This window comes from Dipodomys spectabilis, unplaced genomic scaffold (assembly GCF_019054845.1).
Source record: "Dipodomys spectabilis isolate Male_0828 unplaced genomic scaffold, ASM1905484v1 ptg000092l, whole genome shotgun sequence".
Classification (NCBI taxonomy): Eukaryota; Metazoa; Chordata; class Mammalia; order Rodentia; family Heteromyidae; genus Dipodomys; species Dipodomys spectabilis.
This window is the reverse complement of record NW_024870769.1, coordinates 15121868-15148925: the sequence shown is the minus strand read 5'-3', so window position 1 is coordinate 15148925 and position 27058 is coordinate 15121868. Positions and strand designations below refer to the sequence as shown.

Sequence of the window (27058 nt, the reverse complement as noted above, 5' to 3'; positions counted from 1 at the left end):
ATCTTTTCCTTTCATGCCCCACGTTGGGAGCCACATGTTGGGTCTTCGTCCGTCCCACGAAAGATGGATGGGGTGGTAGGAAAGGTAAGTGCACCACTCTCCCGCCCGTTCCCCAGCCTCCCTCAGCCCAGGAGACAATCAGACGCAGCAGGGAGTCAAGCAGGAACTCAAACTTGATTAACACACACCAAGCACTTTTAAAAGCAAAATAGAGCAGGTGACATAGGAGAGGATGAAAAGGACCAATCACTATAAAGGTCACACCCTATCATGCACCTAAGCTTCCACGGGTTAGTTACACACTGAACACCCATCAGGTTCTGCCCACTGAACTCCCTCTCAGCGCCATCTTTGCTGTCCATGTGCCCCAAACCAGACCCTTTCTATAGGACAGAATTTACCCAGGCAAATGTTCTATTCCACAGGCAAACACCAGAGCTCTTCCCTGCTATCTGGAGAGAAACAACCCAGAGAAAGGGGTCACCACTTGGAGAAGTGATATTTTTCCTAGTTTGTAGGTTCTCAGGAGAATGTGATGAGAAGAGCACTAAGAATTCTGATGGCCTGTGGCGTGATGGACATCTGCTGTCACTGAGCCGCCACATTGATCCACAGCTGCAAGGAGGCTGAGTGCACAGTGAGGCCATGTCTGAAGAAGGTGGGCAAGCCTCCCCACCTGCTCCCCACCATGCGCTGTCTAAAGTGAGGCTTCTCCTGTCTTTTTACAATCTGCTAACCTGGCTAGAGGAGAAAGGGCCTGTCTTCAAAGAAACAGACGAAGGTTCCATTTCAAATCTGGATCCCTGGAGAATGTACCAAATAGAGGTGTCAGCAAGAACAGGTTCCAGAAAGAGTCAAATCTGTTTGTGCAGAAGCTCTGGGGCCAGGTCTTTAGAAGGAACTGGCTGCAGAAAGGAAGCTCATCCTGCACTGCCTGGTGCTGGCAGAGGTGGTGCAGAGGTGCTGCTGCTTGGAGAAGTAGGAGAAGCAGTGGGTACCACCAGCACCACATCACAGTTGGATGTTCTTGGCTGTTTGCTTCCATTCTTACCATTAAACATGTTGGAGAAAGAGGATGAGTATGCTACCAACCATGGGAGTGAGATTTGGGAATGGGGCCCTGGAAGTGGGTACAAAGAAGTACCATGGTGGAGCTGAATTGATTGTCCCATACTTCTGGTTCCATTAGTTCTTCCCCACCGTCCTGGGAGGTGGACAGTTGCCATTGGTATATTAGCTTTTGGAAATTAAAAAGATAAAGTCTATAATGATATAAAATAGTGAGAACAGGTGCATCAAATCATATGTCATAGGCCTGAATTCTGCCTGCAGCCCTCTCTCAGTGGTAACTTCCTCAGAGCAAGCAGGAGGAGTCAGGCACTGTGCCATCCGTATAGATGGCAGGATTAGCACAGAAAACTCCACAGAGAGAGTTTGATATAGTTCAAAGTCACTAGGTCATCCCTTGTCCCTTTTGGCAGAGCAGAACTCCAACATGCATCCCACAGGTAAATCAAGAAAGAGAAAGGGTGTGGAGGGAGGGAGAGTCCCCTCACCTACTACCTTCTGGCAGGCTCAGACTCCATGTGTGTTGACATTGAGTGGGGTGTAAATATGTGATTGTGTTTGTGTGTGTGTGTGTGTCCCCAGGTTATTTTCATTGTATAGCCCTGAGCCTTTTCCCAATGTGCTGCTCTTTCATGTTTGTGTCTCATTTCACCCAGTTTGGGTGGGTTTTAGCCCCAACCCTTCCTGATCCCTGCAAGGCAGGATACCTGCAGGGAGGCAAAGTGGAGAAGCTAGTAGACCACTTAGTGCCTGCCCTGCTCTTTGGAGATTCTTGTTTATTCCAGTATTTCTGGGGACACACCGCACTTTCACGACCGCCCATCACGTATTGAACCTGCTCTTCAATAGGTAAGTGACACCTCTGATCCTAGGGATAGGCCCATTGGCTAGGCCTTGGCATGTGCTGCACCAGTGAGGATCTGCTTGGATCCTGACTGCTGGCATGCTAGGACCAACATCCTTACTGCCTGAGGCTGGAGCGGTGGGATGGGCCCTGAACAGGCCTGGCCACATCATGACCTTACACACTAGGGAGCGCAGGGATGTGGGCGGAGCTGGGAGAAGCCTCCTCTAACGTGAAGACCCAATTCTCTACTTTGAGGCCTCACACGACTAAGACCTCAAGCAAAGCATTTTCCAAATTCAAAATGGTGGTTATGTTCCATCTGTGCATCTTGAGCTACCTGAACCTCACTAGGAAGCCCAAGGGAAACACTGAGAGATCCCATGCCCATTGAGGTGTGTGTGTGGGAGGAAGCTAGTGGGCTCTTCATCTTGTGGGGGGATGCATTTCCAGACACTTGGTACCACTCAGTGAAAGAACAGGGAAATCCTTGTCATCCTGAGCTCCATTCTCTGCTCAGAGACCATTGGGACTGTAGATGTCACATGCAGACAGTGTGTGTGTGACATTCTCATGGTGTCCCCTAGATACAGTCATTTCAATGATTATGAGGAGAGAAGGCAGGCGCGCAGGAGCACCTGCAGCAGTGAGTGTGCCTGGGGGAGGAAGGAGGGCATGTGTTGAGGGTGGGTGCATTGGAGAGCTGCCTTTGGGGAGGCCTGGACCAAGGGAAATGGCAGTCACTTGGCTTGAGATTCCTGAGGGAGGGCTTGAGTCCAGGTAAAAATGTGTGCATGCAGGGAGCCAGTTTGGCTTGTTCTGTGCCTGAGCAGGGTGGGAGAAGCTTCTGTCACCATGAACACCCAGTCCCATATGCCTGCCCTGGGAAACCTCAGGGCTACACAGAACAGGGAGGCCCACTCTTCTCCATCATGGACAATCCCCTGAGATTCCAGGGGCCTCAGTGAGTGCTCAAGGACCAGGATATGCTGTTTGGGTTGAGTCAGGACAAGATCACTCACACCTGGCTCAAGACATAGAGGCCACTAGAGGCTGCCCAAGTGAGGAGATTCTGGGTTCTGGAGATAACAAGCAACAGGACAAAGCACTCCAAAGATGACTCGGGAGCATGCCCAGGGACACCAGGCGGTGGGTGTGGGTGGGGTGGTTTCATCTGTGATGTAGGTCTAGTCCCATCGCTCGTGTAGACAATGTGTGTAGTGCAGCCAGGTGACCAGGCCCGTTATAGGCTATGGGCATGAGCAGGCCCAGGAGCCCAATTCATACACCTGTGTTTGAGGGGGTCTGAAAGGAGGGTAGGCCCAGCCTCTGACTCTGCTGCTTCTCCCTCTGCACCTAGAGCCTTCTCCTTCATACTTGGCTCCTGGATGAGGGAGTACCCTTAAGACTTTACTGGAGCACCGGACACGTCCTGCCTGCAACACCTGGTAACATATCTACACCTCAATATGCCTGGCTCTGTGGAGGAGCAGCAGGCCCAACAGCTGGAGCACATGCATCCCAAGCATCCAGAGCTGGAGGGTGAGTAGCATGGGCTGGCAAAGGAGAGAACAGGTTGGGGATTCTGAGCTTTCTCCACCTGAAGGAAGCTCCAAGCCTACCATGGGGCCATCAGCAGGACAGCCAGGGAACCTTGATGCCTTGGCATGAAGCCTCTCCTGGCAGGGCTTCCTGGGGTGGAGTCCAGGGACTAGGGCTTCTCAGCAGGCAGGGGTGTCATGGCCTTAGGAATGACTGAGAGGAGGGCAGTGCTGTAGGGGATCTTTTCTTGCAGCTGTTCCATCAGCTCTAATGCTTGATGAGAAAATTAGTGTACAAAAAGTCACCTAAGGCTGGGATGGTGGCTCAGTGGTAGAGCGCTTGCCTTGCATGCCTGAGGCCCTGGGTTTGATTCCTCAGCACCACATAAGCAAAAAGAAAAAAGCCGGAAGTGGCGCTATGGCTCAAGTGGTAGAGCGCTAGCCTTGAGCTGAAGAGCTGAGGGGAAGCGCCCAGGCCCAGAGTTCAGGCCCCACGACTGCACCCAAAAAAACAAAAAGTCACCTGAACCATTGGATCTAACACCCTGTGTAGAAGCAGTACTACCATGTCAGTCAGAGCTGGAACTAGCTGCAGCCTCAGAGCCCCCCTCAGCTCCAGGAGCAGCAGCTGAGCGCCAGCGAGAACACCATGCAGACAGATGTTCTGACTCACCTGCACCATTTTTGACCAAAGAGATCAAGCAACCTGCAGGTCAGCAAATGGCCCACAGCCTTCCACTGTCACCAGCACCAAGTCTGGATCTTGACCTGCAATACGCAAGTCCTCTAGCAGGTGAAGAAACAGTGGCTAATCCCTCAGTGCCAGGGGCACTTAGCCCAGTGGTACTAATGGCATTAGAGCCAGAAATCGATGCACCAGTCTATGCAAGAGAAGAGGGTATGCTACTGCCCACTCCAGAAGCCCAGCTGCCTGAAGGCCAGGGTGACCCAATTCTGCAACCCGCCCAAGAAGGAGAAGCATCTGCAGTTCAACCAGAGGCCCCGAAACCCACTGTAGTGAGCAGCTCAGGGCCAGAGCTAGAGGCTGCAGGAGATGAAAGCCTGGAGTCTGCTCTCGGTCCATCTGGGGAGCAAGTGGAGTCTCTGGGTCCCTCTGGGGAGCAAGTGGAGTCTCTCGGTCCATCTGAAGAGCACATGGAGCATCTCGGTACATCTGTGGAGCAAGTGGAGTCTCTCAGTCCCTCTGGGGAGCAAGTGGAGGCTCTCGGTCCCTCTGGGGAGCAAGTGGAGGCTCTCGGTCCATCTGAAGAGCAAGTAGAGTCTCTCGGTCCATCTGGGGAGCAAGTGGAGTCTCTCAGTCCCTCTGGGGAGCAAGTGGAGTCTCTCCGTCCATCTGAGGAGCACATGGAGCCTCTCGGTACATCTGCGGACCAAGTGGAGTCTTGCCCGCTTGCTGGAGAGGCTGACTGCCTTGAAGTACCTGCCGGGGAGGCAGAGCAGCCTGCACAGGAGCCTCTGCCGCCCAACCGTGATGTAGCACCCATCCCATCTCCGAAGCTGGATGCTGACACAGGCTTATTTATGTGATCCAATTAATGACTTTAACAAACACCATAAGCTGCCTGTGGCTGAAGACACCAATGGTGCTCTGCCTTGTGATGTCGAGCCAGAGTCTGCTTGCACACCATATAGCAAGGCAGACAGGCCTGCAGAAATAGACTCAGCTCCCTGGGAGTGTGTGGAGATGGAGGATGTGCAGATTTCCTCCAGGGAGCCATCCTGGATTTCCCTGATGGAGTTAGACCATGATGTGGAGACAGACCGTGATATGGTTGCCGGAAGCGAAGGCGGAGCTGTTCTCCCTCATGGCTGTTGTGAGTAGCTTGCAGGGCAGGGCATGCCGGCTTTCCATTGCACCTCTATTGCCGAAGCTGCCTCAGGACAGTCACGCTGACCATTTATTTCTTCTCTTCAGAAACTGTTCAAAGACCTAGTCCCTTATCACTGTTTGCATTATGTATATGTCAAACCTGACCAGAAGGAGTGTCTGGAGCGCCTGGCACCTACTCTGCTTCCCATACTGGAGCACTGTGAGCAGGTCTCCAGTTGTGTGATCACCACGTGCCTCGGGGACCACAGCATGGAGGCAGCAGAGAGAGCCCAAGTGGTGCAGCACTGGATAGAGGTGGCTCTGGTATGAGCAGGAGGGGCCCAGGGACCCTTCTTCCCTTTCCCATTCCTACCAGGTGGCTGCCTGCTCACTCACACCCACTGCCTAGCCCAACAGGCCCCCTAGTACTCTGCCCTCACTTGGGCTGTGTGCATTCCTGCCCTGCTTCCACTGACATTCCACTCCCCCAAGCTGTCCCAGTTCAGCCCAGTAAGAAAGGCTCAGCCCAAGGGCCAAAGCAGGACCCCAGGAGCTCCCTCCACAGCTCACCTCACCCATTCTTCAGCCCTAGAAGTCCCACCTTCGTAAGAATATCTGCACTGTTTTTGCTATTGTATGTGCTCTGCAGAGCAGCCAGCTCCAAGGCCTGAAGAAGACGTGGAGATTGGTTTGCAGGTGGGTGCACCTTTCTCCTGGGCAACCCTTGCTTCCTCAGCTTAGCGTCCATTTTCTGGGAGCCCAATGGCAGTGCCCCATGGCAGATACCACAGCTCTATGGCCTTGCCTGGGATTTGCCTGCTAGGTTGGGATTCCTTTTCTGCCACACATTGCACAAGGCCCTTGGAGACTTTTTCCTTCAGAGACATCACAGCCACACCAGACTGTACAGTGCTCTTCCAAGCAAAACCACTCTGGAAATTGGGTGGAGCTGGAGGTTTCCCCTCAAGACTTTGTTCCTAACCATGTGACCTAAGGGTCACAGTGGCTCTCCTTGCACCCCTCTGTTCCCATTAGGATGAAGTCCGGCCTCAAAATGGGAAATCCATTCACACTCCTCCTCTCCCTCCCTCTTCCATCTGTCGCTTTGTCACCTGTTCCACAAGCCTTGAAATCTGAGTGTTGAAAAGTCTCCTTTGTAACAGCCATCATCTGTGTGGGAAGCTGCTGGCTTACTTCCATGCAGGTAGGGAAGCCTCCCTCAACCTGCTGGGAGGGACTGGAGTCGCCATGCACAACTGCAGGACCCTGGGGGAAAAACAACCTGATGCCACACCAGACCCAGGGCAGTGCTCCAGGGAGGGAGACACTGCTGAACTGCCAGAAGTGCTAAACTCAGTCAAACCAAAATCACCATTCTTCCAACCCAAGTACATTCCTAAATCCATAAGCACACAGATGAAGCAAAACACAGGGAAACATGCAAAGGAGCAGACATAGATCACAGAAAGCACATCAGTCAAATGCCAGAGCCACTCACAGATTCCTAAGGGAATATAAACCCTCTTCCCTCATCATTTCATTGTTCAAATAATTCTTAAATAGTTGCCCTCCTGGGCTTTTATGCCTGTTGTAGGAAGATATATTATCTTTTCTCCATTACACAGTTGAAGAAAGCTATGGCAAGAGCACTTCCCCTTTGTGTTTACTTCACAATACCAGAGTTCCAGTGGACAAAATGTCCATCCAGCCAAGCAGACACACTGACCAGGAAGGAAAGTGGGGACTATGCTCCTAGAATCCTCCACAGAGCAGTAGCAAAGGAGCCCAGCAAGAGAGCAATAGAGGATAATGCACACTCATCATCTGGGAAGGGAATGTTGCTTCAATCCGCAACTGTAAATTACCTGCCAGATGCTTGTGACTCATCTGCAATTTCAGTGTCTCAACAGCCTAAGATCTTCAACCTCACACAACTGAGGTACACGCTGCCATTCCAGATATCCTTGCAGACTGTTGAAACCAAACACAGAACTTAAGATGGTCAAAACTTAAAGCTTCATATCCATGGCCATACAGTGACAGATTACATGGTCAGAAATCATGTGGAGTTCAGCTTTTGCAGGAACGTAACATTTCACAAAATGGTAAATTCTATCAGATGCAAGAATAGAATAGTCAAACCAACTTCCTAATGGAATCACTGCCCAAATGAATGACCTAACAGCATCAGTGGTGGATGTGATGAGAGGGGAAACACCTGAAGATACAATGTTTACTTGAAAAGAGAAATGTTTCCTTTCTCCTGTGAGGAGATTTCAGATAGCTTTCCTCTCCTTTCTAATTTTGTCTTCAAAGATCATTTAAAAAGAGTGTCCTCTTTTCAAGTGGATATTTTCGTTCAGCTACTTATCGTGAATTTCCAGTTTTATTGGATGATAAGCAGAAAATCTTCTGGTAGAGATTTCTTGATAAACAGAAAATGTATATGAGATGAATGAAGTTGTGTATTGCTATTGCATCTACTAAAGATGACCTGTGATCCACTGCCTATAGTAGATGAATTTTCTGTTCTTATTTTAACGTAAAGTATTTTTCCTAATAATTCTTACATACTTTTAAATGAGGTTAGTTTTGTGTGTGTGTGTGTGTGTGTGTGTGTGTGTGTGTGTGTGTGTGTGTGTGTGTGTGTGTGTGTGTGTGTGTGTGTTTGATCTTGGGACTTGAACCCAGGGCATAGGTACTGCCCCTAAATTTTATGCTCAAGGCTACCACTTCTGGCTTTTTGGTGGTTCATTTTAGATAAGAGTCTCTTAGACTTTCCTCCCTCTATCACCTTTGAACTGCGCTCCTCAGATCTCAGCCTCCTGAGGAGCTAGGATTATAGGCATGAACCACCAGTGCCCTGCATGATGTCAGTTTTTATCATTGTTGGTGACACAACACACCAGTAATTTACTCCCTACTCTTCTCTCAGGCAAATCTGTCATAGCACCTCCTGGTTTGTCCTAGTTCAGGTTAGACCAGGATCCTTTGAATCTGCAGTCAACCACAGAGATAAACTCACAGGTGCATGTCACCACACCTAGCTCACTGTTTGAGATGGGGTCATGCTAACAGTTTTATTCAGCCTGGCCCTGAACTGTGATCCTCCCAATGGCTGCCTCCACACTAGCTGGGACTGCATGCATGAGTCATGTTTCCAACCTCATGTGATGTTTTTCGGGCACAGGGTAGGTGGAAGGAGGATGTGAGGGGATGGATAAGAGATTGGTTAGGGAGGGATAATGCATAGCTCCAATCCATGCCTTAGGACCAAGGCCATGAGACTGAAGGGCTGGGTCTCATGTTCACAATGAGAAGCAGAAAAAGCTCTTCCCTTTCAAATGTCCTTGGGGCAACCCCAGCTTTTCTGAAGACACAGCTTCAGATGGACTGGAAGAAATACTGGGGTTTCAACACAGAAACCTTTGTGCTTCAGTTGTGAGATGTGTGGGCCACACACTTCATTAACTCCTTCCTCATTGTACACAATACAAGAATTCCTGCTTGGAGCTATCTGTCCCATTTCTTCTTTATCATTCTAGGTAAGGGCTGAGCTTCACACTCATTCTGAGATCAACATGATTCTTTTGATTGTAAAGGTGAAATACAGAGGGATTACAGTTAGGCCCTGAGTCCGTTTCTTTTCAAAAGTGTCACCCATTCCCTCCGGTTCTCCCAGTGTTTGTCCTCATGACTCCCCTTACCCCCCAAGTGATAGAGTTCATTTCCTTACTTTAGCTTGCATCACTGAGAAGTAATCTCCAAGGAATTTTCACTTTCTGTTCCCATTGAAATCACTGAAATATAGTGGACAGAGGTCATCAGGGACAGAGACTTCAAAGTCAGGCTGCAAAATGAAAGGACAAATTGCTCAGTTCAGACTCCTAATTTTAGTAGACTACAATGGCAGCTACAGTGAAAGGCCTGTGAGATCTCTGCCTCACCATCATGGGCAAGAGGATGTTATCCTTAAACTGTGTCCTGCTTTCCAAAGACCTTGAGAGATCCAGTCTCACAGTTTACAGGCACTGGGACTCCAGGCATTCTGTCAATCACTTTTCTATCATTGGGAGGTTTACATCTGCAGGGAATGTTAGCATACAATTTTCTGAGCTCCATCCAATATCTATGAATACCTGCAACTGAAATTGCTTCAGAGCCCATGTGCTCAAGGCTGGCCACTAGCCTCTGGTGTTACTTAAGAAGCAGAAGGAAGTGAAGTCATGGGATCCCCATGGGAAGGGTTGTTGGGACCTTGGCTTTGCCATTATGTCGTTTCTGCTTCCTGACCATCACCAGCTCAACAGCTTTGTCATGATTTCTGCCTCCACACAGGCTCAAAGAAAGGTGGCCAAGTGACTATGGATGGAAATCCATAAAGCCTTGGACCAAAAGGATCCTTTTGTCCTTTTACAGGCTTTGGTCAGGTGTTTGGTCACAGCCACCGAAGATGCCAAAAGTGGTGGTTTTGGCCTGAGTCTGTGAGCTGCTTTTGTGTGCTACATGTGGAAACAGGAGGTAGAAACAATAGGTTGAGGAGGCTAGCCAGCTCTATCTGCACACTGCTGTGCAGTAGGACTTTCTGTTGTGACTAACATCCCCGGAATGCTCTGCAACCCCATAGTCACAGGTGGCTACTGGACACTTGGAATGGGACTTGAGCAATCGAGAGAATATTCAGCATTATTGGACTTGAGTAAATATAGTGTTCATAACCCTTCCTGAGAGTAAGGACTTGGATAAAGAATGGGTGGAAGCATTCCTGGGACCATGACCAGAAAGCTTTTAGTCACAAAATTACAGGAAATGACTGACTCCTCACTTGCAGAAGACAAGAATTCTGCCACAAACACAGAGCCACAAATTCCGATTTGTCAGGGTGTCCTTACTTCTAACGGAGATCTCTCCAGACCTGCCATCTGCTCAACACCAGAACATGGATAGGTTCAGAAAAACCTGAGGCTCATTTCTTTGGCCATACTGCTTTGCTTTTCTGTCTTAAAGATGGAAGGCTCCTAAGAATCCCTGGCTATTTCTGAATACACAATAGCTCATTTCATAGCCTCTAACCTCCTCTGCCGTTTGACTGAAGAAATCTGTCTTCCTCTTCCATGAGCATCTTTTTCTTCTCTGCTTCTATGACAAATCTTGCATTGGGCTGTCTTGCAAAGGGCTATCTATAGATGTGATGTGAGATCACATGGAACACAAGTAAAAGCTAATTATGCACAGGCATGTCTAAGTCACTCAGGTTTACATGCACATCATGGAAGGACCCCATCAATTCCATGGGGAAACTAAGCATATGGGATACACCTATAATCCAGGCTGTATGGAAGGCAGAGGTAGGTGCATTGTATTTGTATATGTTCCTCATTCTTGGAATCATTCTTTGGAATGGAATTTCTCCAATTGGACTTGATGAAATCTGTGTGTGTGTGTGTGAAATGAACATTTCAAGGGTTATGTCGTCTAGTGTTTTCTTAGTGGGTGATGAACCGGCTTCATTCCATAGCTGACAGACAAAGCATCCATGGAAATAAAAAGAGCAGCCCCCAGAAAAAAGTAATTATTCCCCAATTCCAAAAAGAGTAGATGAAAACAGGACGTAAGGTAATATTCCATGAAATAAGATAATAGTTATGAAGAATGGGAATTAAATTTGTTGGAAAAAATACTACTTGAGAACAAAACTAGGCAAAGGAGAAAAACAGGAGGATGTACAGGAATAAAGCTGATAGAAAGCAGGGTGAGAAGAAGAGAATAGAGAAGATCCAGATAATGTGAAATAACAGAGAAAATAATATAACATACAGCATAACAAAATCAAGTTAAAGAATTTTAGGTTGAAAGATGATGAAGCAGCAATATAGGCACAAGGCTCCTCAGTTCAAATTCCAGTTCAGACAGATAGAAAGATGAAGCAAGGAAGGAAGGAAGGAACGAAGGAACGAAAGAAGGAACGAAGGAAGGGAGGGAAGGGAAAGGAAAAAGAAAGCAAGATAGGAAAAGGGAGGGAGGAGGGAGGGAAGGGAGGAAAGAACAAACGAACGAACGAAGGAAGGAATGAAGGAACGAAGGAAGGAAGGAACGAAGGAAGGAAGATAGGAAGCGAGGAGGGAAAGAAAAAGAAACAGGAACAAAGCAAAGAAGGAAGGAGGAAAGAAGAAGAGGAAGGAAGTAAAGTCAGAGGAAAGGAATGATGGAACAAAGGAGGAAGGAAAGATGAAGAGGGGCTGGAAATAAAGAATGAAAGACACCAAAATCATCTTTTGTAGTCACAGACCTAAGGCACAAAGAATCAAGCAAGTTGATGTGAGCTGACAATTAGATCCAATTTCTAATTATTAAACAGAAAATAGTATTTGTTACAATCCACTGTATGGTATATAGTTTTTATAAGTGATATAGGTTGGTGCTTCAAGCAATGTTATTTAGTAAGACTGGCTAGAGTGGTCAGTCAGTTGTGGTTTTGTAAAGACAGAATGTTCAAAGCATTTAGAGGTACCCTATACATCACTGCATTTGTTTTATTTTGTTACAAACAATAAGCTTGTCTCCCAATTATCCATACACTTATTGTAACTTCTCAAATAAATGAAACTATCGTGAGCAAATGTGACTTCCTTTTTTGATTTTGTTTTGTTTTTAAGTTGCAGAGCTTTTCTACTATTCACATCATCAGGTTTGATCACAGTAACATTGTACTTTTCTCCCCCCTGGGGAGGGGGGGGCGGAAGGGGGGGAAACAATAGTATGTCACAGTCTTGGCTCAAAATCATGATAATGAGAGGTGTGGTGTTTAGAAATGCCTATTTTCTAAAGTGTGGTGAAATTTGATCACTGATAACTTTGTGTGTTCTGCGGTATTTCCATTCCCCAAACTTCCACTTAGAAACAAAGCATGCTTCTTATATGTACCCACAGGGGAAGCATCACCAAGTTTTTAGGAAGGGAGCAAAAAAATAGTGCATAGTTCAGCATAGGTGATCCTGACAGAATTCACATTGACATTCATGGCTCATGTAGATCAGAATGATCAAGGAGAGAAACTTCAACCACATCCTCTACAAGACTCAAACGACAAAGTTACCATCTGTGACTTCTTCTCTATCCATATTTTTCATGGCAAGTAGCTGGCTGAGGGTGGCTATTTGTCTCAGATGTCTTTCTGAATGAACACACATCCACAGACACACAAACAGAAACCCAGACAGGCAAACAGGCACAGGGAATCCAGTCAGTGCATGAAATTGTTCACTGTCATCAGAGAGGAAATGATTTTCCTATGGCTTTGGAAATGGATGATGGATGAACTGGAAGTCTACTGTTCCGGTTAGTTGTAAGAGTCATTAGTTCACGGTTTGGGATAACCTTTGAAAACTCCAGACCCAGAGACCAAAGCTACAAGATGGAGGAACAGAAAACAGTGACTTTCAGGGCTGAGACATGCAAAGAACGAAACATAATCTGAAGTCTTTCATTGTCTAAAATAAGGGGTAACCAGTTGTTTGTAGCTACAAGTCATGCAGTAATGAACACCACTGTACAGGAAACTTAGCCAATACTATAAAGATACTTACCAACATATTCCTAATTTCATCCCCCATCATCCTCTCCTAATGTGTAGCAGGATACAATTTTTTTATACTGTGAAAGAGAAATACAAATAAAGTATAAATGCACATGAATATAATGATGAAAGTATATTTAGAAATTTTGTTTCTAGTAAATACTCATGCCTCAAAAAACCATACAAGGTAAAGGAGCAAAATGTCTTTGATGTCTGAGGCCAAAATGTTTCTGAGAAGTAGTATTATATTATTCAAACACCCACTTTGTTCTCAAGGGGTGTGGTGTGAATGAATGTTCCCAAAAGGCATGTATAAAATTGAGATTTGGTGCCCAGCCCTGGTGCTAAGAAGAGCTCATGAAGCTTTTAAGAGGTGAAACCCACGAGGAAGTTATGTCCAAATATTATGTGCGGCGGGAGGCAAGGAGGACATGTGTGCGGGCGGGGTGGGGGAGAGCAGGGAGGCAGCAATAGTGACCGCCACCTCTACACTCTTTACCCTTCTTAGCTCCCATGAGGTGATGAACTTAGTTTACCATAAGACACCCACCATCATGTTCTGCCCACCACAGCACCATAGTCAAGAGCTTGTGCACTGAAACCTCTGGAGCCACAACCCTAAATACACCTTTCCTCCAGATGTAGTTTAGTGAAATCACAGAAATGCAATTTCTTTAAAAACTTAGAACAGGCAACAATAGGCAGCATTACATGACCTGAGGATAAACTATTTCACCATTTTTTATTTCGCACTTTCTGTTGACCAAGCTAATGACTTTTCTCTTAACAAGGAGCACATTTGCACCCTGCACTTTTGCAATGGTTTTGTCATTTAACAGTAGAGAGGAAAATATGAAAGACTTTATTTTCCGAATAAATCAAGGATTCTTACTGAATGTGGACCATTTACCAAGCCTGCTCCTTATTTTCATGCATCTTCTTTTGGGTACTGTGATCAGGATATTAAAGTAAGATGATAATGGTGTGAAAATTTGTAAACCCAACTCTTTGGTTTCTTCTTCCACTGTGTCTGTCTTCCTTCAACAGAAGGTGTGGTGGCATCCCCTAGTACCTCAACGAGAGTCATCACCCTACTGGAACAGTCACGGGACTCACCTTAGTCACCCCTGCTTTAAATCTGAGGACACAGTCACCACTGACCTGTATCTCAGCAGCACAAAATGACAAACAACTAAAACATAGCCATTTTGTTTATCATCACCTGGCCACATGAATGTCAAATTGTGGGGAATAAGGAGACAAAAATCAGATTGAAGGAGTTGAAGGGTTATAGGATGGAAAGGACTAGAAAACAAACACTGAAACTCCTGAAGCAATTTAGTAGCTGTCAGGTGGTAGAGAATGGTTGGTATCTGTACAAAAGCATATTATGATGATGTATAGAGGAATGGTAGTTTAAAACTAAAAACATTGAATCATATCGAAAGGTCAAAGAGAAGAATCCAGTCAAGAAATAATTACATGAAAGTGAAAATTCTGATTTCTATTTCTCATTGAAAGTAATTTTCACCAATTCCTATGAGGGAAAAATGTGAAGGAAAATAGTCTTCCTGCTGAAACTTGCTAGAAACAATTTTTTGTCTACTAAGAACCATGACCAATAACAAGGAGCCATTGTGGAGCATTGAAATCATCAATGAGCTGGCTGAACCGCAGGAAGATGGCACAGGTGCTGTAGGGGGAGACAGGTTAGGAGAGGGTCCCGATGAATGGGGAAAGGAAGGATGGGAAAACACAGTCATAATACTCAAGGCACATAGGTGAAAATGGAAGCAGGTAACTGTAAGAGACGGGTAGGGTTGAGAGAGATGCAGAGATGATAAAAGGGGTGACATTGATCAAGATATATTACACCCATAAACTGACATTATAAAACTACCTAAAGATGTTAAAGAAGAAACATAATAGTCCTTATGACATTGCTCTGAATATTTAAAGTTGCATTTGCAGCATCAAATATGGGAGAAAATACAGAAAAGTGTAAAGAAGAAAAATAATTACACTTCTTTCCCCAGACATACAAAACCCAAACTTCCTCCTCTATTTTTTTGGTCTTTAATATTTTTGTGCCAGTCCTGGGGCTTCAACTCAGAGCCCGATTGCTCAAGGCTAGTGCTCTACCACTTGAGTCACAGCTCTATTATTGGCATCTGGGTTGTTAAATGGAGATAAAGGTTTCAGGGACCTTGCTGCCAAGGGAGGCTCTGAACCTCCATTCTCAGATCTCAGCCTCCTAATTGGCTAGGATGACAGACTTGAGCACAGGTGTTTGGCTAAGCTTCACTTCTGATAAGGGCTTTGGCTGATTGCCTTCCAGAGGCTCCAGACTCCTACTCAGTGGGGTTAGGGTTTTGCCTGTGAAAATAGAGTCTGGTTCTGTCACCTAAGCTCATCACTATCTAAGCAGGGTTTCTGCAGCCCAGGCTGGTGAAGGAAATCCACGCAAAGTTCCCTCATACCCTGGTCAGCAACAGGGGTGTACTCCTTTCTAAGCTTAGCTCTAGAAAATTTTCTTGAAACTATAACTTCTCATGCTTTCAAAAGAACAAAGAGGGGGGCTGGAAGGAACTAGTTTACAATACCAAAGTATAAGAGGTAGACATTGTCTTGACAGGTGGCTTGTGCTTCATCTTTACAATGTTTGTATTATAACAAGTGTACCATTAGGGGTTGAATAATAGTGTGATAAGGATTGTATATTGATTTTTTTCTTATACCCTTCTTGCTATGCCATACATATACATGTTCAGCCCAATGAAGAATAGGAAATACTAGAGAACAGTTTACTCCTATTCTGAACATGTACAGTTTTTCTTTGACATTCTTCTCTTAAAAATGCAACGTACCAACTATTCGCATTGCATTTGCATTTTATTAGATATTACCATGATTCACAGACACAGGCTATTTGCAAACGTTACCTTATTTTACACCAGGAAATTCAGCCTTTAATCCACCCAGGACTGCAAGGAGCCACTGGAGCTGTCTCTATGGTTTGATGCTATTCTTTCCTAATGGGGCATAGTGTGGCTTTTATGAGATAATCAATAGTGCAGGTTTGTACTTGAATCTCCTTTTCAGAAAGGACCCCAATTGTTTCACAAACTGCAGAAAAATAAATATCCAGCAGAGGGTTCGCAACTGTTGCTCATATTAGAGGTCTTCAGGTTTTAGGGGAACTGGTTGTTTGTGGATGCATTATTGTTTGATAAATGATTCAGGAACACTGCACACGTGATATTCAACACATAGTAAGTACAGTGCATAGGACAGGTTTAGGGAATACTACAATGCTAACCTGCTTTGCTGAGTATGTGTGTGTACACACAAGTGGAACTATTCACTATGGAGCTTAGCTGAGCAGTGCTGTCTGGTCCAGGCTGAGCCAATGGCAAGCAGGGTTCAGAGACCTGTGTGATCTCACAGCATCTCCATCAGAGCTGCTGAGTTGGGTGAACTGGAGCCTGGAGAGCCATACCATTTAAGAGAAGGGAATTAAGAGGCAAGGAATGAGATGTGATATTATGTTTGCAAAGGTCCTGCCACTTAAAGCCTGCTGGAAAAAATCAAGGTAGGTCGGTATTATACACAATATGGTGGTGATTAGACTATTATTATTAAATATTGTTAAAGAAATATCCAGCCAGACCTCATTTCAGAAGACACTTCACTCCAGACAAAACTACTTTACTGAGCAGACAACTCCTAAACAGAAAAGAGTAAGAGGGAGTTTCTAGGCATCATCAACTATATGTGATCTTATTTAAAACTTTGTCAAAAGGGGGGCTGGGAAGGTGGCTCAGTGGTAGAGCGCTTGCCTTGCGTACATGAGGCCCTGGGTTTGATTCCTCAGCACCACATAAACAAAAAGAAAAAAAAAAGAACTTTGTCAAAAGGATGGTCATCAGCTCTATCCACTTAGCTGCAAATTACATACTACCTCTTTTGATGGCTAACATTCTCTGGTAAGTAAAAACAGAGTGGGCAATATTCCATGGTATATATGTATCATATTACTGATAGTCCTTGCCTGGTATGTATTATGTTTTATCTACTCATCAGTTGTTGGGCACTTGAGCTGTTTCTACCATTTTGCTATTGTGTACAGCACTACAATCCACTTAGGTATGCAGGTGTCTTTCTTGTGTATTTACATGCCTTCTGGTATATGGCCAGTGGTGGTGTGGTAGGATTATAGGTGAGTATGCATTCAGTTTTTGGAGGAACCTTCCTATTGATTCCATAGTGGTTGGACTAGTTTATATTCAGCATGATGGTTCCTCCCTCGTTTCCCTTCTGTGCCACTATTTATGTTGATTTCCTGTAACTGCTAATCTGACTAGACTGAGTTGAAATATTTTTTCCATTCAAGGCTATGAGGTATGCCTCAAATGACAAAGCACCAGCCTTAGTGAAAACTAAGCAAGAGCCTAATGCTCTGAGTTCAAGCTGAGTATTGGCAAGTACATGTGTATGTGTGTATGTGTGTGTGTGTGTGTGTGTGTGTGTATACGCGCATGCACTCACATGCACACTCAGAGTGAATATAAAACCTGAGAACAAGGGAGAGTATCTTACCAACATCCATTCTCTCCCTCCAAAGTAAAAATACAATAAAACAGCAGAATCTCAGGTTGTTTTAGTAGAAGTAGAGGTAGGCCTCAGTTTAACAAAGCTTTTAAGGGAATACAAACCATCAGGTAACAGAATGCATTACACCAGTTCTTTTCATTTAGAAATGACTGTAATTCATCCTTGCCTATATGTCAGCAGGGCACTTCTGCATTCTTGAAGGAATTACGTAGCAAAAATAATGAGTTGAGATTTTAGGAGGAGTGATGAAATAGCCAATGTGGATCTTTAAGTGATTCTGGCAGCATATCTGAATTAAGAACCTGAGTAGAAATTACAAAATGATTAACAATAACATCAACAGAACTGGCCAATCAGATGAATTGGGGGCAATCCATTGGATTACATTTATCCACCTCAGCACCATGAGATACACAGCTCAGACCACCTCTGTCTGAGAAAAGTAATAGCTTAGGTGGAGGGAGATAACTGAATTACCCCAATCATCCAGCTGGTATACTCAGAAACAAACTTGAACCCTTATTTAGCTTTGACTTCAAAGACTCCTTCTTTTCCTATTCCCAATATCCAATCAATCAGCAAATCCTTTAGTGTTCTTATCCATGCTTGGTTGTGAAAATCAGGAGCAAACATCTGCCTCTCCTGACCCATCCAGCATCAGCACATGGGGTGTCAGATGGGCAGTCTGGGAGGGCTGAACTGATTTCAAATCGTGTTTGCATACTAAGCACACTACTGGATTGATTGATTGATTGATTGATCTAGCAGAGACCATGCTGTTTACCTGGGTAGGCCTAGAAGACAAATTCACAGTTCACATTGGTCCTGGCCTCTTCCTGCTAGCTATATTATCTAATCTATCATCCTCCACTTTGGGAGAGAAGAATTCTCAGGGAACTCTGACTGCCTCTTTTCCTCCCCTAAGATCCATTAGCTTTGTTTCCCACTCAATTCAAATGCCCAGCTCCCAGCAGAGCTGGCACGGGCCCTTCCAGACTGCCTTACACTGCTTGTAGAATTCCATGGGCATGTCATCTTCCTTAATACTCAGATCAGTTGTGAACTCCTTCCTCTACAAAGACTGTAAACATACATTTAGTATATTTAATTATTGCTGTCTTTTAATAGGTCTTCCTCTAATTCAGCACTCAATCCTATGCTCCACATGAGTCCTCTGACCCCAGAATATACAATGTAATCAGAGCAACTCTCACACGGCTGACTGGTTGGATAAATACATGATGAATAAATGGTGCATGATGCATGATGGATGGATGGTAGACGGATGATGAATAGATGATGGATGATGGATTAATACGGTATTATATAGCTCAATTAAAATATTTATATAAATTTTAAGTATATAACTCCCTCAGCCAGACCCAGAGGTAGCTTACACATGTAATTTTTATTACTTGTGAGTCTGAGAGCTAGAGGATCCCAGTTCAAAGCAAGCATAGGCAGAAAAGTCTAGGAGATGCCTTCTCCCAAAATAACCAGCAAAAAGCTTGGCTAAAGGCATAACTCAAGTGGTGGAGCAACAAACTACTACCAGTGAGGTCCAAGCCATGAGCACTGCCAAAATGCAGTATATGCTTCACAGTTCTTTTTTATTGCTTTCTTTTCTTCCTCTCTACCCCCACTTTGGAAGGCCTGGAATAGTAAAGCCTTATGCATGCTGGGTTTGCACATTATCATCACCTACAACTCCAACACTCAGAAGAAATAAAGTATTGTCATATTTCTCCCACCAGAATGGAGTGAAGGTTTCTAGAACAGGTTCGGCTGAGGAATGGAACTGAGAAAGCACTTCTAAAGAGTCTGTCATTAGGGGGGAGGATTGGGTGGGGGGAGGAGGCTTGCAAGGGATGGGAAGGGGAAACAAAGGAGGAGGCTACAATGCTTGATAAGAAATGTATTCATTATCTTGCCCATGTAATTGTAACCCCTCTGTACAGTATTTTCACAATAAAAAATAAAACAAAATAAAATAAAAAAAGAGTCTGTCATTGGTCTTAAATGAAGGCTAGATGTGGTACCAACACACCCAGTCCTTGGCCAAAGCTTTAATTGAGGAGATTTGAGCCAACTTACTGTAAAAGCAACACACACCAGAGAAAATGGGATTCTGTCGTTGACAGAATTGTTTCTCTGCTGCTGACCACCTTCCATTCTAAGTATAACTGCTTGAGTGTGTGTAGGTGTGTGCATCTGACACACTCAGCACCTATTTATCAACTAGCATATAGAAGAGTCTCATTCCCCCAAGTCAAAAATGTTCAAGATGTTAAGGGGTAACTTCCACAAGTGGCCATAGAAAGAATTAGGCCATGAATCCACTGAAAAAGTCTGGGCCACGGTGAGGCAGCTTGGATCAGGGTGGGCAGGAGTTATGGAGAAACCATCCTTCCAAGGCTTATTGGAATTCACATCTTGCTCAGCCAAAAAATGTGCAATCTGCCCCAAACCCTTCAACTGGTTGTACTTCCAAGCCACACACACACACACACACGAGTGCACACACGCACACACACGAGTGCACACACGCACACACATACACACACACAATTATTTGGAAATGCATTACACTTCAAAATCAAGGCTAATTGTGTGTAGCCGCATGGAAAAAATAGCTCACACAGGATTTCAGAGCCACTGAACGCCAGAATCCTAAACCCTGGCAATTTTGAACTGAAAATGGAACGAAAGAAGGAAGGAAGGAAGGAAGGAAGGAAGGAAGGAAGGAAGGAAGGAAGGAAGGAAGGAAGGAAGGAAGGAAGGAAGGTAGGTAGGTGGCTGTGACTTTTGAGAAGGCTGCTTGGGGAGGCTCAGCTAATCAACAGCCCAGGGATGCAGCTTAAGCCACCAGATGCAATAGCCAGACAGAGAAGACAAACAAAAGGAAAGTCATTATATAAGAATAGAATGTGGCTGGGTTAGGACACAAATCCCCTCAGGCAAACTGGGTAAAGATTTTACACAAACGGGGGACCACCAGGTGCTGGTGGCTTATGTTTGTAATGCTAACTACTTAGGAAGGTGAGGTTTGAGAATCACAGTTCAAAGCCACCCTGGACAAAAAAGTGCATGAGACTCTTAGCTCCAATTAATCAGCAGAAAGCCTGGGGCCCCCATTTCTTAGGAAATGGAAAGACTTGGAAAAAATTATATTAAGGGAAGTAAGCCAGGCCCAAAGAAAAATAGGTTCCATGGTTTCCTTTATTTGCAAAAACTAGTATATGTCTGCGACAAGCAGAAAAGGTCAAAAGCTATGTACATATGACCAGAAAAGATGATGTTAAACAAAATGAACCCCAAGATAGGGACACAAGTGGTTTTTTCTTTCTTGCTATTGTTCCTAATGTATTTATAATGTACCATATGATTTTTTTTGTTGCTTTGTATGTTCCTCCCCCACGGTATAACACTTATTTTCACTGTATTTAATGTCAGTCTAATTTGGGGAGGGGAAGGGTAAAAACAAAGTGTTTAAGTAGGGATACAGGTTGACCCATTATAACAATTAGATATACAAGACACTATGTTGTTTACAATTTAGGTGAGGGGGGGAGTGCAGTTGTGGAGGTGGGAGGGAAGAGATGGTAAGGGAAAAACAAAGGCAACAATGCTTGACAGGAAATGTACTCATTACCTTCCTCATGTAACTGTAACCCCTCTGTACAGTATTTTACAATAAAAAACTTATTAAAAACAAAAAAAGCCGGGGGCAAGAAGGAAAGGTATGCCTCAAGTGGTAGAGTCCCAGCCTGAAAGAATAAAGCTCAAGTCCCAGTGACAAACCAAAATAATTTAATTTAATCAAGTAAACAAGTATCTCTAGCCTTCTACTGGGGACACTGACCAAGTACCAATATCCTTTATTACCCAGCTAGCCAAGAGGACTTGAGAGACAGAGAAAGAGATATGGGGCTCTTTACTCACTGCCCCTGTCCTATACATGTCTTTCTTTTCTGACTCAGACACTAAGTATGCCATGCTGGCCCAGTTACCCACCCTCCTCCATCCATCTTATTCTTAGCCTCTGAAGGTAGCTGTCAACTCAGTGAGAAGCACTCAGAATCCAAACCTTGTTAGAAAACTAAGACTCAAACTCACCAGCCACCACTTCTCCCTTCCACCATCATATAGGTAAGTAAGAGAAAGAAACGGGAAGGTCCAAATTGCAAAGCATTTAGGGAGTGTTAGGAAGACAATGAATGGCCTTTTAGGAGTGAAGGAAACTGGGGAGGAAATGTGGAGAACCTAAGGAAAATAAAGCAACACAAAGGGCAAAGAACCCAAGGAAAATTAAAGGAACACAAAGGACAGACCCCCAAGTGGGAATCTTCTACGCGGAAGTCCTACTTCTAGCCTCAAAGAATGAAAACGCAGCTTCCACCTGCTGCAGAAAGCTCTAGAAGCTCTGATATCACACAACTGCTCTCACTTCTTAGCGAGAACAAAGCAGGGGTTCTCAGCTAGGCAGGAGTGGAAGAGGGAATAGGCTGCTCCCTAAGAAGACAATCTGGAAAGTGTAGACACATTTTTGGTTATCCCAACACATGAGCAAGCCAGTCCCCAGAAGTGGGGAGGGAAACTTTTTGGTTATAAAGCTTGAAATGTCAATAGCATTGAGACTCAGACTTTGTGAAATAGACGGCCAATTTCAAGGGCAGTTCTGCAAGTAGAGAAAAAAAGACTACCAGAGACCTGAGTATCCCCCATGAGGAAAGCCATCCTGCCTAACAGACTCTGGATTCATCTATGGTTGAAAATAGCAGAGGCACCCTGGGGCCTATGCTCCTGTCTTCAGCGTGACTCAGTGGCCTGTAATCCTAGCTATTCAGGAGGCTGAGAGCTGAGGATCCCTGTTCCAAGCCAACATGGACAGGAAAGTCCATGAGACTCTTCATCTCTAATTGACCACCAAAAAGCCAGAAGTGAAGGTGTGTCTCAACTGGTAGAGCACCAGTAAAAACCTAAGAGAGAACTTAGCCCTGAGTTCAAGCCCCAGTACTGGCACAAGAAACACACACACACACACACACACACACACACACACACACACACACACACACACATTTGTTCTATAGGGCAAATAGTTCTTTTGATGATTTAAATTGCACTCTGGCTCACATGCCAGAGTACATCTATCCTGGGCTAGGTTGATGGGCACACTGTCCCTAGGGGAAGGTGAAAGCCAAGGTCATCTGAAGAATGGTAAATCCAAAGAGGAGTCAGCTCTACAGAGTTCTGCCTCAGTGGCACCAGGTAGCCCTGTTTTCCATGGCAACCCGGAAACCATCCCTCACAAGCAACAGCATTCATTTTTTTGTTTGTTTGTGTTGTTTTTGTTTTTTTTTATGGTGCTGGGGACTGAGGTCAAGGTGGCATGCAACTTGAGCAACTCCCTCAGCTGAACCACACCAATTTCATCCTCATGATCCTCAGCTGCAGCCTTTGAGTAGCTGGGATTACAGGTGCTAACAACTACAGGTGCCCACTGAGCATTTCTATCAGCATGCATGATGATGATCCTCCCCAGAAGCTACTGCAGGAAAAGTCTGACTCAAGCATTCTAGTCTCTGAGGCTGGCAAGTCCAGGAAAACCAACAAGAGAAGCAATCAACCAGTACATTCAGACATCAGATATAGAAGATGAAAAAGGGTAGCAGAAAAAAGAATCAAAAGAATTGGATTTAGGCTCAGATATGCTCTCCAAATACCCCTGAGACATTTCACTCCTCCAAGCCCTAGGTGTCAGGAGATGGATTATGTGCAGACTCTCCTTGGGCTTCCAAATTGCATGAGGGAAAAGGGTTCCTGCTCAGGGGAAGAATCAACTAACTCCACACTGGTTCTCCAACCCATGTGCTAGTGCTTACCGACCCACCATCCTGCCAAATACTGCTCTTTGTGCAGAAATACAGTTCTCCCTGGAGCAGATCAAGTACCAAGAATCCAGCATTTTCAACTGAGGTAAAGTTTTGTTCCTACATTATTAACTCTTACAACTAAAAGAGCCCAAACTGTAGCCTCAATTCTTAAAATTGTGGTTCCAATAATAATCTTGCTCCATTTCTGGAAGACAGGAGAAGTGGGGGTGGGGGGAGGGAAGACGGCCTCAGAAACCTGACCAGCATCTCCTTCTATTTATACATGTGACTAATTTCTCTACTCACCACTATATCAGGTTGTGCCTACAGTTGATTCCATTTTGTGAGCTAGCGTTCCTGTGCCCACATGCACTTCTATCTCCTCAGACTCCACTCTCCCATCACCTCCCACACACACCTCCCTTGGCTTTAGGACAGTGACAAAAGTGCTCAAATTATGAGAGCACTGACTTTGCAAAACATCAGAAGATGTACTGCAAAGACACCATTAATTTCACTGTATATCATGCAAACTGAAGTCTGTCAGGCTTCAGTTGTGGTTATGTTAGGTAGGTCATGATAGTTAATAATCACACAGCCTAAATTATGCTCAGAGCTAACTGAGCAGAACAACCTGTGTGCATGCTGCACATGAGCTGGCTTTGCTTAGTAGCCTGCAAACACAACGCTGACATACTGCAAGGCTGAGGGACGGGTAATTTCCAGGGACCACACCGGAACTGTGGATGTAGGGCTGGCTTTCACATCCTTATGTTTTGACAGTGCTGAAGTTAGAAACCCTTGGCTTGTTTCTTTAGATAAAGGGTCTCAAGTCCCAACTGGCTGAAATGCCTAATTGAATCAGATACTGCAGCACTGTGGCTGCTAGCAAAAGAGATCTGCCAGTGTCTCTGCAAATCTCTTAATTAAAATCAAACATATGACAACTGCTCAGCATAAAATAGGAAAAGGAAGGCATACCAGAGTAAATTTCCAAAAATCTTCAAAGTTCTAAACTAGCAAATAGATTTACTTCTAAGTGCAGTAACTAAGTAATTCTGTATCACCACAGTGAAAAGCATGGTCTTGGGTCTCTGATCCCTCCAGGAGGGTGATGTTTAGGCCTAGCACACTGCTGTGGTCCATAAGCAGACAAAAAAATCAGAGGATCTAGGTTTCAGGTCAGCCCAGGCCAAAAAGATGTTGAGACTCCACCTCAACAGAAAATTCAGCAGGGAGCAGCAGTGTGCACCTGCCAGCCCAGGACCACCAGTCCATTCACGCCATCAGGGATGAAAAGTAAGACCCTATCTCAAAAAATAACTACAGAAAAGAAAGAACTAAGGGCCTGGGTCACATGGCAGTGTGCGACACAAAGCTCTGAATTCAACCTCTAGTACAGAAGACAAAAATTGCCTTAAGAGGCATTTTTTTTTAAGTTAAGCCAATGACTGACATTTACTGCTCTTGCTTCAAGCTTTAGAAATAGTGTCTTTTACAGATTATACCAACAGCCACCAGAAACAGCTATGTCTTTCTTATTTCAATATTCTCAGAGTCACTACAAAGTTGGCAGAAAGTGTAGATTCCTAGAACTTCCTGGATTATTAAAGAAAACTTAAAAAAAGAAGGGCCTAGGAGACGTCGGCTGCACCTTGGTGCCATGGCCCGAAATGCAGAAAAGGCCATGAGGGCCTTAGCAAGATTTCGCCAAGCCCAGGTGGAAGAGGGAAAAGTGAAGGAACGAAGACCTTTCCTTGCTTCAGAATGTACAGAGTTGCCCAAAGCAGAGAAGTGGAGACGACAGATTATTGGAGAGATCTCCAAAAAAGTAGCTCAGATTCAGAATGCTGGTTTGGGTGAATTCCAAATTTGAAACCCGAATGATGAGATCAATAAGCTGTTAAGAGAAAAAGGTCACTGGGAGGTGCGGATAAAAGAACTTGACGGCCCTGATTATGGGAAAGTTGGTCCTAAAATGCTGGATCATGAAGGGAAAGCAGTCCCAGGAAACCGAGGTTACAAGCACTTTGGAGCAGCAAGGGATTTACCTGGTGTTAGAGAGCTGTTTGAAAAAGAACCTCTTCCTCCTCCCAGAAAGACACGTGCTGAGCTGATGAACACTATGGTTACCTAGATGAAGATGATGGTGTTATTGTGCCTTTGGAGCAAGACTATGAAAAGAAACTGAGAGCTGAGCTGGTGGAAAAATGGAAAGCAGAGAGAGAGGCTCGGCTGGCAAGAGGCGAAAAAGGAGGAGGAGGAGGAGGAAGAGGAGATCAACATTTATGCTGTCACTGAGGAGGAGTATGATGAGGAAGGCAGCCTGGAGAAGGCAGGTGAGCTGAAGTTCATTGCTCATGTTTCTGTGCCATCACAGCAGGAGACTGAAGAGGCCCTGGTGCAAAGGAAGAAAATGAAACTGCTTCAGCAATAAGCCAGGGAGACCCTTCAGGTTCAAAGTGAAGAAGCCAAGAGGCTCCTGGGATATTAGGACAAGTGGGTGTTCTCATTGGAGTCTGGAGGATATCGTGGATGCCAGTGACCGCCCTTCCCAGGACTACCTGCATATGCAGCTGTGGCAGGCACCACCTGGCCTCCTTTCCCATCCTTTGTCCTTGCACCTTTTTCTGCCTCATCAGCTGGTCTGAGGGTAGGATTCTGTCCCTTGTCTCCCTGTAGCTGTCAGGGTGCTGAACACCGGGGCCACCAACTTCATACAAATGTCTTTGCTACCCTATGAATCCATTCGTTTTATATAGGGATATGTAAAACAGGTTGCCACCTACCTAAGTGTCTTACTCCATGACTTTGAAAAGAGGAGAATCAACTACAGAGGCAGCATAAAAAATGTGATTTTTTTCCCTATCTTCTCTTGAAAACGGAATCTCAGTTTCCATTAGCCAGAGCCACCTGAAGTATCTGCTTTACCTCTGTGCCTGGCTGGGGGAAGGGAATTGGAGCTAGAAGCATCTGTTTTATTATCTGCTCTGTAAATAGCTATTTTCATTAAAGATTTTTATAAGAAAGGAAACCTCTGTGGCTGCACTTTGTTCCCTCAGGTAACTATACCGAGGTGACATAAGGTTGGCCCATGAAGTGTGCATCTCTGCAGTCAGTCAACAGACATTTAAGAAGCACCTACTAAGGGTGCTCCATAAGTAAAGGCGGAATCCATCCAGTGTGTAAACATTTTAAGGTGTTTTCCTCTAGAAACCTGCCCTGCTGGAGGAAGGCCCTTTGGCAATAAGCCAGGCTGCTTCTGAAATCAAAGGCTCCTGACCCTCCTGGCCATCTTCAAGGGGCCCCTGGACAGACAGGATCAGTGGGAGGGGAGACGCCCTCAGCCACACTTGCACTGGCCTCACGCTCCCACCCGCGGCTCCCGACTTTCCAGGCCCCCGACTTTCCCGGCCCCATGCTCAGCCCGGGACAAGGAGGCATTACTCCCTCAGCCCTGGAAACCGTCCCAGGGCCACCGGGCCATGCTCTCCGCTTGGGCTCGAATCCCCTGGCACTACTGCCTCCTCCTGCGGGGTGCATGGCGGGTCCACGCCTCCAGCCCGGACCCCAGAGGGGCCCCGACGCATCCCCAGGAGCGGGAGTTTGCGGGGATCGCAGCTGTCCACGGCGCCCCCGGCGCCTCCTCGGCCTCATCCACCGCGGCGGGCCCCGTATGCGCTCCTGGGGCGCTTCTCGGCTACACAC

The 27058-nt window shown here is 45.4% G+C and overlaps 1 long non-coding RNA gene and 1 pseudogene across 1 annotated transcript; one reads left to right on the top strand and one right to left on the bottom strand.

Annotated features, from left to right (window-relative positions):
* Nucleotides 1–5442: 5442 nt before the first annotated feature.
* Nucleotides 5443–12914, bottom strand: LOC122112161. Its single transcript, XR_006148112.1, has 4 exons — nt 12871–12914; nt 9021–9134; nt 7150–7255; nt 5443–6550 (listed from the first exon to the last, which is right to left on the bottom strand). It is a non-coding gene; the product is annotated as an uncharacterized LOC122112161 (long non-coding RNA).
* A 12083-nt stretch (nt 12915–24997) lies between these two features.
* On the top strand, nt 24998–25913 carry LOC122112160 (annotated as a pseudogene).
* The last annotated feature ends 1145 nt before the right edge of the window (nt 25914–27058 follow it).